The sequence below is a fragment of the Oncorhynchus tshawytscha genome, linkage group LG31 (assembly GCF_018296145.1).
Source record: "Oncorhynchus tshawytscha isolate Ot180627B linkage group LG31, Otsh_v2.0, whole genome shotgun sequence".
Taxonomy (NCBI): Eukaryota; Metazoa; Chordata; class Actinopteri; order Salmoniformes; family Salmonidae; genus Oncorhynchus; species Oncorhynchus tshawytscha.
The window spans coordinates 33,949,421-33,964,420 of NC_056459.1; positions in this window are offsets into that span (position 1 = coordinate 33,949,421).

Sequence of the window (15,000 nt, forward strand, 5' to 3'; positions counted from 1 at the left end):
TTTTGCTTTATTGCAGTGCTGCTGTAAAATAAGTTACAGCATGATTTGTCTTACTGTAATAATGCTGTACATTTTACAGGGAAAAGTGTTACAGTGCAGATTAGTTAATCCCTACCATTGTGACAATCGGTTGTCATAATGCTGCATTAAATGTACATTATCCCAGGGGCTTTAGGTAACTTAATTTATGTCCCCTTAACTGCCCTGAATATCTCTGTTGATCCTACAGCCACTGTAAAGCAGTAATCATGAGCCTATAAGCCAGTTATACTGTTATCACTGAGGCGGTGTGCAATAGTAGGAAGACCACTTTATGCAGCTCACCCTGCACTATCAGCTCCAATGTAAATAACATGAGCATGTCTACTTCTGATAAGCTTCCCAGTAAAGCATTTTAAAAAATCAAGCGAACAAGAAAAGTGCTCAAAATAGCCCATATTAACATATGGAGCCTAAGAAACAAGATCCATGAAGTCAATAACTTTCTGGTAACAGATTCCATTCATATTCTGACTGAAACTCACTTAGATAACGCCTTTGATTATACAGTGGTAGCAATACATGGTTATAACATCTACAAAAAAGACAGAAATGCCGACGGGGGAGGTGTTGCGGTCTGTATTCAGAATTACATTCCTGTTAAGCTTAGAGACGATCTCATGTTAAATACTGTTGACGCAATATGGCTACAGGTTAATCTAATCAAATCAAAGTTTATTTGTCACGTGCGCCGAATACAACAGGTGTAGTAGACCTTACAGTGAAATGCTGAATACAACAGGTGTAGTAGACCTTACAGTGAAATGCTGAATACAACAGGTGTAGTAGACCTGAAATGCTGAATACAACAGTGAAATGCTGAATACAACAGGTGTAGTAGACCTTACAGTGAAATGCTGAATACAACAGGTGTAGTAGACCTTACAGTGAAATGCTGAATACAACAGGTGTAGTAGACCTTACAGTGAAATGCTGAATACAACAGGTGTAGTAGACCTCACAGTGAAATGCTGACTGACAGGCTCTAAACAATGGTGCGGGAAAAAAAACAGAAAAAAAGTGTTGAGTGTGTGTGTAGGTCAGTAAAGAAATAAAACAACAGTAAAAAGACATTTGAAAAAAGAGTAGCAAGGCTATATACAGACACCTGTTAGTCAGGCTCATTGAGGTAGTATGTACATGTAGCTATCGTTAAAGTGACTGTGTATATATGATGAACAGAGAATAGCAGTAGCGTAAAAAGAGGGGTTGGCGGGTGGTGGGACACAATGCAGATTGCCCGGTTAGCCAATGTGCGGGAGCACTGGCTGGTCGGGTCAAATTAGGTAGTATGTACATGAATGTATAGTTAAAGTGACTAAAGTACCAGGCAGTGATGCAACCGGTCAGGATGCTCTCTATGTTGCAGCTGTAGAACCTTTTGAGGATCCCAAGACCCATAACAAATCTTTTTCGTTTCATGAGGGGGAATAGGCTCTGTCGTGCCCTCTTCACAACTGTCTTGGTGTGTTTGGACACATCTAGTTTGTTGTTGATGTGGTCACCAAGGAATTTGAAGCTCTCAACCTGCTCCACTACAGCCCCGTCGATGAGAATGGGGGCGTGCTCGGTGCTCCTTTTCCTGTAGTCCACAATCATCTCCAAGTCTTGGTTACATTGAGGTATACGTTGTTATTCTGGCACCACCCGGCCAGGTTTCTGACCTCCTCCCTATAGGTTACCTTTGTGTTCTTAGGCACAGGGACTATGGTGGTCTGCTTGAAACATGTTGGTATTACAGACTCAATCAGGGACATGTTGAAAATGTCAGTGATGACACCAGCCAGTTGGTCAGCACACGCCCGGAGTACACATCCTGGTAATCCGTCTGTGCCCTGCAGCCTTGTGTATGTTGACCTGTTTTAAGGTCTTACTCACGTCATCTACGGAGAGCTTAGCTGTATAGTTATCTGCCTCACCTAAAGCCCATTCTGGTGGGAAGCTGCTATAGACCACCAAGTGCTAACAGTCAGTGTACTAACCCTACAGCTGTGCACTAAACCCAACAGCTGTGTACTAAACCCTACACCTGTGTACTAACCCTACAGCTCTTCACTAAACCCTAGAGCTGTGTACTAACCCTACAGCTGTTCACTAAACGCTACAGCTGTGAACTAAACCCTTCAGCTGTATACTAAACCCTACAGTTGTGTATTAAACCCTACAGTTGTGTACTAACCCTACAGCTGTGTACTAAACCCTATAGCTGTGTTCTAAACCCTATAGCTGTGTACTAAACCCTACAGCTGTTCCCAAGAAAGCTAAGGTAACTGAGCTAAACGACTACTGCCCCGTAGCACTCACTTCCGTCATCATGAAGTGCTTTGAGAGACTATTCAAGGACCATATCACCTCCACCCTACCTGACACCATAGACCCACTCCAATTTGCTTACCTCCCCAATAGGTCCACAGACGACGCAACCACACTGCACACTGCCCTAACCCATCTGGACAAGAGGAATACCTATGTGAGAATGCTGTTCATCGACTACAGCTCAGCATTTAACACCATAGTATCCTCCAAACTCATCATCAAGCTCGAAACCCTGGGTCTCGACCCCGCCCTGTGCAACTGGGTCCTGGACTTCCTGACGGGCTGCACCCAGGTGGTGAGGGTAGGTAACAACATCTCCACCCCGCTGATCCTCAACACTGGGGCCCTACAAGGGTGCGTTCTGAGCCCTCTCCTATATTCCCTGTTCACTCACAACTGCGTGGCCATGCACGCCTCCAACTCAATCATCAAGTTTGCAGACGACACTACAGTGGTAGGCTTGATTACCAACAACGACGACACGGCCTACAGGGAGGAGGTGAGGGCCCTCGGAGTGCGGTGTCAGGAAAATAACCTCACACTCAACGTCAACAAAACAAAGGAGATGATCGTGGACTTCAGGAAACATCAGAGGGAGCACCCCCCTATCCACATCGACGGGACAGTAGTGGAGAGGGTAGAAAGTTTTAAGTTCCTCGGCATACACATCACGGACAAACTGAATTGGTCCACCCACACAGACAGCGTGGTGAAGAAGGCACGGCATTATATCGCCTGCGTTCCATTACTCTGTAGACAGAAATGAATGCTCCAGTTGGAACGTTATTGGATATATATGAAAATAACATCCTGAAGATTGATTCTCTACTTAGTTTGACCAGTTTATTCAACCTGGAATATAACTTTTTGAAGTTTTTGTCTGAGTACTCCTGGACCAGCGCCAGCTTTTGGACATGTGAACTAACCTTGCTAGCAAAAGTAGCTAATTGGACACTAGTAATGGACATTATGGAACAAAACAACGATTTATTGCGGAACTAGGATTACTTGCACTGCATTCTGATGAAAGATCATCAAAGGTAAGGGAATATTTATGATGTAATTTCGTAATTCTGTTGACTCCAACATGGCGGAGAAATATGTTTACTTCTGAGCGCCGTCTCAGATTATTGCATGGTGTGCTTTTTAAAAATCTGACACAGCGGTTGCATTAAGAACAAGTGTATCTTTAATTATATGTTAAACATGTATCTTTCGTCAAAAGTTATGATGAGTATTTCTGTTATATGACGTAGTTCTATGTAATTACTCTGGATATTTTGGAGGCATTTCTGAACATGGCGTCAATGTAAACCGAGATTTGTGGATATAAATATGCACATTATCGAATAAAACATAAATGTATTGTGTAACATGATGTCATATGAGTGTCATCTGATCAAGATTATCAAAGGTTAGGGGTTAATTTTATCTCTAATTCAGCTTTTGTGACTCTATCTTTGGTTGGGAAAAATGGCTGTGTGTTTTTTTGGATTTGGTGGTGATCTAACATATGTTGTGTTTTCGCTGTAAAACATTTTAGAAATCGGAGACGATGGGTAGATTAACAAGATGTTTATCTTTCATTTGCTGTGTTGGACTTGTTCATGTGTGAAAGTTAAATATTTCAAATAAATATTTTTGAATATCCCTCGCTGCCTTTTCAGCGGAATGTTGGGAGAGGTTCCGCTAGCGGAACCTGTGTCCTAGACAGGATATCATGCTAACCATGTGAATGTGAAAAATAAAATATGATCTGATTTGCACTAAACCATACAGCTGTGTGTACTGGAGAGAATTTGACTGGGACAGATCAGTCAGTCGTTACACACCAACCAGCACACCCACTCCTCCATTGTGAGAGTGTTTAGACAGGAAAAGGGCGCATTTCAGTCTCCTCTGCTCTTCTCCTCTAAGGGTTTTCGTCCAGTCACACAGCCTGGATGGGAGGAGAACAGGATGTTGCATCATGTATGATGGGAGGAGAACAGGATGTTGCATCATGTATGATGGGAAGAGAACAGGATGTTGCATCATGTATGATGGGAGGAGAACAGGATGTTGCATCATGTATGATGGAAGGAGAACAGGATGTTGCATCATGTATGATGGGAGGAGAACAGGATGTTGCATCATGTATGAACTGACATGTTGTTTCATTCCTTCCAGGGGTCCGAACACATTAAAGCATTATATTAAATTATTATTATTATTATTATTATTATTATTATTATATTAATTAAAGTACATTATATTTAAAACAAAATATGAACAATACATCATATTACATTATTACACCACTGCATACTGCATCAACAAAAAGTACAATACAAAATGTTTAATACGACCATTTCAAAAATATTACAATGCATATGGATGTGTCTGTACATGTGTGTGTGTCTCTTCACAGCCCCCGTTGTTCCATAAGGTGTGTTTTTTTATCTGTTTAAAACAAAATCTAATTCTACTGCTGCATCAGTTACCTGATGTGGAATAGAGATCCATGTAGCCATGGCTCTATGTAGTACTGTGGAATAGAGATCCATGTAGCCATGGCTCTATGTAGTACTGTGGAATAGAGATCCATGTAGCCATGGCTCTATGTAGTACTGTGGAATAGAGATCCATGTAGTCATGGCTCTATGTAGTACTGTGGAATAGAGATCCATGTAGCCATGGCTCTATGTAGTACTGTGGAATAGAGATCCATGTAGTCATGGCTCTATGTAGTACTGTGGAATAGAGATCCATGTAGCCATGGCTCTATGTAGTACTGTGGAATAGAGATCCATGTAGCCATGGCTCTATGTAGTACTGTGGAATAGAGATCCATGTAGCCATGGCTCTATGTAGTACTGTGGAATAGAGATCCATGTAGCCATGGCTCTATGTAGTACTGTGGAATAGAGATCCATGTAGCCATGGCTCTATGTAGTACTGTGCGCCTCCCATAGTCTGTTCTGGACTTGGGAATTGTGAAGAGACCTCTTGTGGGGTATGCATGGGTGTCTGAGCTGTGTGATAGTAGTTTACACAGACAGCTTGTCAACATTTCTTAGAAAAGCCAGTAGTGATGATAACAATCTCTCTTCCACTTTGAGCCATGAGAGATTCAAATCAAATCAAATCAAACTTCATTTGCCACGTGCGCCGAAAACAACAAGTGTAGACTTACAGTGAAATGCTTACTTACAAGCCCTTAACTAACAGTGCAGTTCAAGAAGAATAAAATATTTACCAAGTAGACTAAAATAAAAAGTAATAATAAAAAGTGCCATGCATATAATTACTGTTAGATCTCCGTGTACTTTTAAGAGCCAGCCGAGCTGCCCTGTTCTGAGGCAACTGCAATTTTCCTAAGTCCCTCTTTGTGGCACCTGACCACACTACTGAACAGTAGTCCAGGTGCGACAAAACTAGGGCCTGTAGGACCTGCTTTGTTGATAGTGCTTTTTTGTTATATATTTTATTTATTTATTTAACTTTATTTAAATAGGCAAGTCAGTTAAGGACACATTCTTATTTACAATGACGGCCTACCAAAAGGCAAAAGGCCTCCTGCGGGGACCGGGGCCTGAGATAAAAAAAATATATATATACAATATAAATATAGGACAAAACACACATCACAACAAGAGAGACAAAACACTACATAAAGAGAGACCTAAGACAACAACATAACAAGGTGGCAACACATGACAACACAACATGGTAGCTACACAACATGACAACAACATGGTAGCAACACAACATGGTAGAACCAGAAAAACATGGTACATAATTGAGCATAGACAACAGCACAAAGGGCAAGAAGGTAGAGACAACAATACATCATACAAAGCAGCCACAACTGTCAGTAAGAGTGTCCATGATTGAGTCTTTGAATGAAGAGATTGAGATAAAACTGTCCAGTTTGAGTGTTTGTTGCAGCTCGTTCCAGTCTCTAGCTGCAGCGAACTGAAAACGCGATCCAGGGATGTGTGTGCTTTGGGGACATTTAACATAATGTGACTGGCAGAACGGGTGTTGTATGTGGAGAATGAGGGCTGTTGAGGGCTGTTAAGAAGTCAGAGCCTCACTTTATTATGGACAGACTTCTCCCCATCTTAGCTACTGTTGTATCAATATGTTTTGACCAGGACGGTTTACAATCCAGGGTTACTCTGATTTGTCCCATATACAATAGTTTAGAAAATATTTAGGACAAACTTATTCCTTGCCATCCATTCTGAAACTAACCGCAGCTCTTTGTTAAGAGTTGCAGTCATTTCAGTTGCTGTAGTAGCTGATGTGTATAGTGTTGAGTCATCCGCATACATAGACACTCTGGATTTACTTTACTGGCATGTCATTAGTAAAGTTTGAAAAAAGTAAGGGGCCTAAACAGCTGCCCTGGGGAATTCCTGATTCTACCTGGATTATGTTGGAGAGGTTTCCATTAAAGAACACCCTCTGTGTTCTGTTAGACAGGTAACTCTTTATCCACAACATAGCAAGGGGGCGTAAAGCCCATGTTTTTCCAGCAGCAGACTATGATCAAAAATGTCAAAAGCCACTCTGAAGTCTAACAAAACAGCCCCAACAATGTTTTCATCATCATTTGTGCTGTGCTTTTTTTTATTGTCCTTCGCTGTAGGAGTGCTGAAAGTCTGTTGTTAATTTGTTTACTGTAAAATAGATCTGGATTTGGTCAAACATAATTTTTTACAGAAGTTTACCAAGGGTAGGTAACAGGCTGATTGGTCGGCAATTTAAGCCAATAAAGGGAGCTTTACTATTCTTGGGCAGTGGAATGACTTTTTTTGCTTCTCTCCAGGCCTGAGGGCACACACTTTGTAGCAAGGTTAAATTGAAGATATGGTAAATAGGAGTGGCAATATCATCTTTGATTATCCTCAATAATTTTCCATCCAGATTGTCAGACCCCGGTGGCTTGTCATTGTTGATAGACAACAATAGCTTTGTCACCTTTTCCACATTTATTTTACGGAATTCAAAAGTAAAATGCTTGTCTTTCATAATCTGGTCAGATAAACTTGGATGTGTAGTGTCAGTTTTTGTTTTCTGGCATGTCATCCCTAAGTTTGCTGATCTTGCCAATGAAAAAGTAATTAAAGGCAATATCAGAGGGTTTTGTGATGAAGGAGCCATCTGATTCAATGAATGATGGAGCCGAGTTTGCCTTTTTTCCCCAAAATGTAATTTTATGTTTTAACGCTATCCCAAACCTTAACCCTTACCTTAACCCTTCAGAATGAGTGTCTAAACTGAATGTTTTAACGCTATCCCAAACCTTAACCATTACCTTAACCATTCAGAATGAGTGTCTAAACTGAATGTTTTAGCCCTATCCCAAACCTTAACCCTTACCTTAACCCTTCAGAATGAGTGTCTAAACTGAATGTTTTAGCCCTATCCCAAACCTTAACCCTAACCTTAACCCTTCAGAATGAGTGTCTAAACTGAATGTTTTAGCCCTATCCCAAACCTTAACCCTTACCTTAACCCTTCAGAATGAGTGTCTAAACTGAATGTTTTAGCCCTATCCCAAACCTTAACCCTTACCTTAACCCTTCAGAATGAGTGTCTAAACTGAATGTTTTAGCCCTATCCCAAACTTTAACCCTTGTGTAGTCTCCTCTTAAGCCTACCCCCTACTTTTTCGAACATTCTGTTAAAAATCGCGCAACATTTTGGCGTCCTGCTACTCATGCCAGGAATATAGTATATGCATATGATTAGTATGTGTGTATAGAGAACACTCTCACGTTTCTAAAACTGGTTAAATCACGGCTGTGACTATAACAGAACATCTGTTTCATCGAAAAGCGCAGGAAAATCTGATCACTGAAAGTGGAAAAAAATATCCATGTGCCACTTCAACCCATTGTTAAAGGTGAACCTTATTAAATGAGGCCGAGGTTGCAGTACCTACAGCTTCCACAGGATGTATAGAGTCTTCTCATTTGATTCGGATTTGATTCTTGGTAGAACCGACCCAAGGGAACCAATTCCCTCCAAACCTCCAACTTGATGTATTGGCTGAGTTTTTCCCGAACATTTTTTCCAGACGACCACCTATCGAATTTACATCGCCTCCTGATGATTTTTATCGCTTATTCTGTTTACTCCACTTGTCCTAAGGGTACAAAATGACCCGCCTTCACTAAACCCCTAAAATAAAGCAGCTTCATTGAATTCTATTTTTGCATGAAGAAACAACCTGTCATTCATTACAAAATTTGTGAATATTGTGAATATTTTTCCCTCAGTGGACACCGCTCGTTCTCATTACAGGGTAGCCTAGTGGTTAGAGAGTTGGACTAGTAACCGAAAGGTTGCAAGTTCAAACCCCCGAGCTGACAAGGTACAAATCTGTCGTTCTGCCCCTGAACAGGCAGTTAACCCCCACTGTTCCTAGGACATCATTGAAAATAAGAATTTGTTCTTAACTGACTTGCCTGGTTAAATAAAGGTAAAATAAAATAAAACAGCTGATGTCACAAAGTGCTGTACAGAAACCCAGCTTTAAAAAATCTAAAAACAGCAAGAAAATCAGATGTAGAAGCATGGTGGCTAGGAAAAAAAATAAAATTCTGCATGGTATCAGGGTTAATTCTACATGGTATCAGGGTTAATTCTACATGGTATCAGGGTTAATTCTACATGGTATCAGCGTTAATTCTACATGGTATCAGGGTTAATTCTGCATGGTATAAGGCTTAATTCTACATGGTATCAGGGTTAAACATGATATCAGGGTTATTTCTGCATGGTATCAAGGTTAATTCTACATGGTAAGGGTTATTTCTGCATGGTATCAGGGTTAATTCTACATGGTATCAGGGTTAATTCTACATGGTATCAGGGTTAATTCTACATGGTATCAGTTAATACCGTGTGGTATCAGGGTTAATTCTGCATGGTATCAGGGTAATTCTACATGGTATCAGGGTTAAAATCAGGGTTAATTCTGCATGGTATCAGGGTAATTCTACATGGTATCAGGGTTAATTCTACATGGTATCAGGGTTAATTGTGGTATCAGGGTTAATTCTACATGGTATCAGGGTTAATTCTACATGGTATCAGGGTTAATTCTACATGGTATCAGCGTTAATTCTACATGGTATCAGGGTTAAAAAAGAATGACCTCAAAGGCAGTTTAGGCATTCATTCCAAGTTTAAGGGCTATGGTTTGGGGAAAGCCATCAATTATTTTCACAGCTTGTGAACTGTGGTAGCTCAGCGGTCTAAGCAACACGCCCTGGTCAAATGTCCAAAGCATGTCTATTTCGAGTGATCAGGCTGCACAGATGTGAACACACACACTCACTCACTCATAAAGTGCACACACGCACACAAGCAGGCACGCACGCATACATATAAATACACACACACACACACATCCTGAGGGTCGATACAACCCCCTCAGACAAAGGCAGCAGTGTGGAGATTGTTAGCGGCCGAGACAGCTGCCTTTTTAGCTGCAGGGCAAACAACTGCTACGAGGGATTCAAACGAGTGGGAGGCAGGAGGGAGGAAAACAGGCTGAATTATCCATCGACTTCAGCTGCAACTGAATTCCCAACACCCGGTTGGTTATATGTGAAACATATGGTGAGTGTGACAAATATAGGCGAGAGTTGATTATCTGACCTATTAATCAAAAAGGTCACGTGAGCACAGATAGACGCTTCACAAGTGTATCATCACACACACACACACACACACACACACACACACACACACACACACACACACACACACACACACACACACACACACACACACACACACACACACACACAGTTGATGACTTGTGGATATTGCAGGTAGGAGATAACTTTGAGGAATGTTCTGTCTAACCTTTATAGCCTTAAATGTTGTCAAGGTGAGAGAAAAAAAGGAATCAGCAGAAAAAGGAGAAAAAGAGGGAGAGAGGGAGACAGGGAGAGAAAGAGAGACAGGGAGAGAGAGAGAGAGAGAGAGGGAGAGAGAGAGAGAGAGAGAGAGAGAGAGAGACAGAGACAGGGAGAGAAGAGAATAGGAGAGAGAGAGAGACAGGGAGAGAGAGATAGAAAGGGGGAGAGAGAGATATAAAGATTTACAGTACCAGTCAAAGGTTTGAACCTATTTATTACAAGGTTTTTCTTTATTTTTTACTATTTTCTGTATTGTAGAATAATAGTGAAGACATCAACACTATTAAATAAATTAAATAAAACAAATGGAATCATGAGGTGACCCCCCAAAAATGTTTTAAAAAATCTAAATATATTTCATATTTGAGATTCTTCAAAGTAGCCACCCTTTGCCTTGATGACAGCCTTGCACACTCTTGGCATTCTCTCAACCAGCTTCATGATTTAGTCACCTGGAATGCATTTCAATTAAGACATGAAGGTCAGCCAATCCGGAAAATTTCAAGAACTGAAAGTTTCTTCAAATGCAGTCAAAAAAAATCATCAGGCGCTTACGATGAAATTGTCTCTCATGAGGACCGCACCAGGAAAGGAAGACCCAGAGTTACCTCTGCTGCAGAGGATAAGTTCAGTAGAGTGAACTGCACCTATGATTGCAGCCCAAATACAGTGCCTTGCAAATGTATTCCTGTACCTTGGCGTTTTTCCGATTTTGTTGCATTACAACCTGTAATTTAATGGATTTTTAAAAAAAGACTTAATGTAATGGACATACACAAAATAGTCCAAATTGATGAAGTGAAATGAAAAAAAATGAAAAAAAATTCTAAAAAAATTTAAAACTGGAAAGTCGTTACTTTCTCACTACCAAATAAGGCCATTGCACGGTGCCACAGCGGTGTAGGTCTGGTGTTGTGTGAATGACTGTACAGTGTATATTCATATTCTTATTCAATTGGAAAGGCAAAACATCTGTATACATATTCAATTTGGTCTATAGCTTTACTAAAACTGTATCATTATGTAAACGTATGTGAATATATCTCAAAATAAATAATCAAAAATATACAAATTCACAGTTTCACAGCAAAACAAATAAACATTTCAAATGCATAAGAGGAAAAGAGGGGTCACTCCCCAAGTCTGCTTATGTTTTGCTGCTCTCGACTGATTCAAACAGTCTTTTGTCCTTTTGCATAGCCAGAGAGAAGTCATTACATGACAAGCCACAGTTCAAAGATATTTGAAGTTCATTTTTGATCAGCTCTGTGCTGCATCTGTTTCTAGAGTCTGACCTTTTAAATGGTCATCAGAGAGAAAAATACTCTCTACAAAGGTATTTGAGCCTGGCACACTGAGGACAAATGAGACAATCCTGAACATATTGATCAAGTTGGCTTTCCATAGGTTTGGGAAAACTGCCACCCACTTCTCACTGGTGTATTTTGTGGTTTCCTGTCTGGCTTTCTGTATTTCCACCCGGCAAAACACTCTTCATAGAGTTGGTCCATACTGACTGTCTCTGTCATTTTGAGAGCAACCTCCACCTGCTCCAGGTCAGTGGAGGAGAGCTCCTCATAGAGTTGGTCCATACTGACCGTCTCTGTCATTTTGAGGGCAACCACCACCTGCTCCAGGTCAGTGGAGGAGAGCTCCTCATAGAGATGGTCCATACTGACCGTCTCTGTCATTTTGAGGGCAACCACCACCTGCTCCAGGTCAGTGGAGGAGAGCTCCTCATAGAGATGGTCCATACTGACCGTCTCTGTCATTTTGAGGGCAACCACCACCTGCTCCAGGTCAGTGGAGGAGAGCTCCTCATAGAGATGGTCCATACTGACCGTCTCTGTCATTTTGAGGGCAACCACCACCTGCTCCAGGTCAGTGGAGGAGAGCTCCTCATAGAGGCCGATCGGTTTCAGTTTCACCATTACATTACCCGGTGAGAAATCAAACCACTTGTCAATGTATGTAATGACAGTGTCATAGAACTTCACAAAGTCCTGTTGCTGCTTGGACTTTTCCGCTGACAATTGTTTGTTCATCAGCTGCTTGGTCTGGTATCCAAAAAAGCTGTCCGGTTTCTGCTGAAGCATCTTGAATTTGAACTTCCTCGTAAACATCTGTGATGCAGAATGTTGTTTCCTCTAGCTTTTTTACAAGTTGGTCAAAAACACGTTCCACGTTGTGGAAAAAGCACAGATAAATCTCAGCAGCTTCTGTTTTTTCTTCATACTCAAAAGAGGTCAAAGGGACAAAGTTGTGGAGAAATACAGATCAGGGATTGGTTAGAAAAAAATATTAGAAACTTTGAACATCCCACGGAGCTTCATTAAATCTATTATTAAAAAATGGAAAGAATATGGCACAATAGCAAAACTGCCAATAGATGGTTGCTCACCAAAAGTCACGGACCAGGCAAGGAGGACATTAATTAATCAGAGAATAAATAAAGAGACCAAAGATAACCCTGAAGGAGCTGCAAAGCGCCACAGAGGAGATTGGAGTATCTGTCCATAGGAAAACTTTAAGCCGTACACTCCACAGAGCTGGGCTTTACGGAAGAGTGGCCATAAACAAGCCATTGCTTAAAGAAAAAAAGAAAAAAAGAAGCAAACACGTTTGGTGTTCGCCAAAAGGTCTGTGGGAGACTCCCCAAACATATGGAACAAGGTCCTCTGGTCAGATGAGACTAACATTTAGCTTTTTGGCCATCAAGGAAAATGCTATGTCTGGCTCCCATCACCCTGAGAACACCATCCCCACTGACGCAATGTTGTCGTTCAGGCTCATTTTTTTAAATAAAAGCCTGAAACTATGTATTGTGACACTAGAGACATTAGGGAAGCCATAGAAAAAGGAAACCGGTTGATATATCATTCGCTGCTCAATAGGGACGCATAGGAATGCAGAGCTTTCTAAATAAGAGTCCCTTCCTGATTTGATTTTTCTCAGGCTTTCGCCTGCAATATCAGATCTGTTATACTCACAGACACTATTTTACAGTTTTGGAGTGTTTTTTGAGAGTGTTTTCTATCCTAAGCTGTCAATTATATGCATATTCTAGAATCTGGTCCTGACAAAATAGCCCGTTTACTTTGGGAACGTCCAAAAATGAAAATAGTGTCCCCTACTTTCAAGAGGTTAAAGGCTATTTGACCAAGAAGGAAAGTAATGGAGTGCTGCATCAGATGACCTGGCCTCCACAATCACCTGACCTCAACCCAATTGAGGTGGTTTGGGATGAGTTAGACCTCAGAATGAAGGAAAAGCAGCCAACAAGTGCTCAGCATATGTGGGAACTTCTTCAAGACTGTTGGTAAAGCATTCCTCATGAAGCTGGTTGAGAACATGCCAAGAGTGTGCAAATCTGTCAACAAGGCAAAGGGTGTCAACTTTGAAGAATCTAAAATATAAATTATGTTTTGATTTGTTTAACACTTGTTTGGTTACTACGTGATTCCATATGTGTTATTTCATAGTTTTGATGTCTTCATTATTATTCTACAATGTAGAAAATAGTACAAATAAAGAAAAACCCTTGAATGAGTAGGTGTGTCCATACTTTTGACTGGTACTGTATGCACATTTGGAAAGTATTCAGACCCCCTTTTCAACATGTTGTTATGTTACAGCCTTATTCTAAAATCTATTAATTTGTTTTTTTCCCATCATCAACACACAACATCCCATAATGACATAGCAACACGAGGATTTTATATTTTTTTGCTAATTTATAAAAATATAAAATATCACATTTATATACATTTTCAGACCCTTTATTCAGGACTTTGTTGAAGTGTCTTTGCCAGCGATTACAGCCTCAAGTCTTCTTGGGTAGTATGCTATAAGCTTGGCACAACAGTATTTTGGGAAGTTTCTCCCAGTCTTTGCATATCCTTTCAAGCTCTGTCAGGTTGGATGGAGACTGTTGTTGCACAGCTATTTTCAGGCCTCTCCAGAGATGTTCGATCGGGTTCAGTTCCGGGCTCTGGGGCGGCAGGGTAGCCTAGTGGTTAGAGCGTTGGACTAGTAACCGGAAGGTTGTGAGTTCAAACCCCTGAGCTGACAAGGTACAAATCTGTCGTTCTGCCCGTGAACAGGCAGTTAACCCACTGTTCCCAGGCCGTCATTGAAAATAAGATAAATAAATAAGAATGTGTTCTTAACTGACTTGCCTGGATAAATAAAGGTAAAATATTAAAATTAAAAATCTGTCTGGGCCACTCAAGGATATTCAGAGACTTGTCCCCAAGCCATTCCTGCTTTGTCTTGGCTGTGTGCTTCGGGTCATTGTCCTGCTGGAAGGTGAACCCTCGCCCCAGTCTGAGGTCCTGAGCGCTCTGGAGCAGGTTTTCGTCAAGGATCTCTCTGTACTTTCTCTGTTCATCTTTGCCTCGATCCTGACTAGTCTCCCAGTCCCTGCCTCTGAAAAACAACCCCACAGTATGATGCTGACACCACCATGCTTCACCGTAGGGATAGTACAAGGTTTTCTCCAGACTTTCAGGTCAAAGAGTTTAAACTTTATTTCATCAGACAAAATAATCTTGTTTCTCATTGTCTGAGAGTCTTTAGGTGATTTCTGATAAACTCCAAATGGGCTGTCATGTGGCTTTTACTGAGGAGTGGCTTCCGTCTGGCCGCTCTACCATAAAGGCATGATTGGTGGAGTGCTGCAGAGATTGTTGTCCTTCTGGAAGTTTCTCCAATCTCCACA